Source organism: Hoplias malabaricus, unplaced genomic scaffold (assembly GCF_029633855.1).
Source record: "Hoplias malabaricus isolate fHopMal1 unplaced genomic scaffold, fHopMal1.hap1 scaffold_50, whole genome shotgun sequence".
In the NCBI taxonomy this organism is placed as follows: Eukaryota; Metazoa; Chordata; class Actinopteri; order Characiformes; family Erythrinidae; genus Hoplias; species Hoplias malabaricus.
Window position 1 is genome coordinate 26,780 of NW_027100945.1, and position 585 is coordinate 27,364.

Below are 585 nucleotides of genomic sequence, written 5' to 3' on the forward strand. Positions count from 1 at the left end.
GGGAACGGCGGGTGCCTAGACCCGGTCTCCTAAACCACGTAAGTCTCGGGCACCTACTCGGGCGATCGTCCCGGGCCGTAACTCCTCGGTCCGGTGGTGACGCCCAGGTTCAATGACCTTCCCCCTCCACGGGGGGGAAGGCACCCGGCTTGAAATATTGTCAAACATTGTCTCGTGTTCGAATGGCTTCCTTCGCCCGGCCTGTAACGGGCCGGGCACAAACCCAAATACGACTCTTAGCGGTGGATCACTCGGCTCGTGCTTCGATGAAGAACGCAGCCATCTGCGTTAACTAATGTGAATTGCAGGACACAGATCATCGAAATTTCGAACGCATATTGCGGCCGCGGGGGTCCATCCCGCGGCCACGCCTGTCTGAGGGTCGCTTTACCCATCGATCGGTCTCCGCGCCCCCGCTGAGAGAGAGAGACCGCGGCTGGAAGCTCGCAGGGCCTGAAAACGGCCCTTCGTCTTCCCAAACGAAGACTCGGTTCCGAGCCAGTCCACGCGGCCCGTGTTGCGAGAGAGCTCCGTACAGGGAACGGAGGGAGAGCCGAGTAGGTCCGGGTCCACGTCCGTTACGGT

General features: G+C 61.2%; 1 non-coding gene across 1 annotated transcript; it reads left to right on the forward strand.

Moving 5' to 3' along the window:
- Positions 1-231: 231 nt before the first annotated feature.
- On the forward strand, positions 232-385 carry LOC136682433 (5.8S ribosomal RNA). The gene has a single exon (XR_010798644.1). It is a non-coding gene; the product is annotated as a 5.8S ribosomal RNA (ribosomal RNA).
- Positions 386-585: the final 200 nt, after the last annotated feature.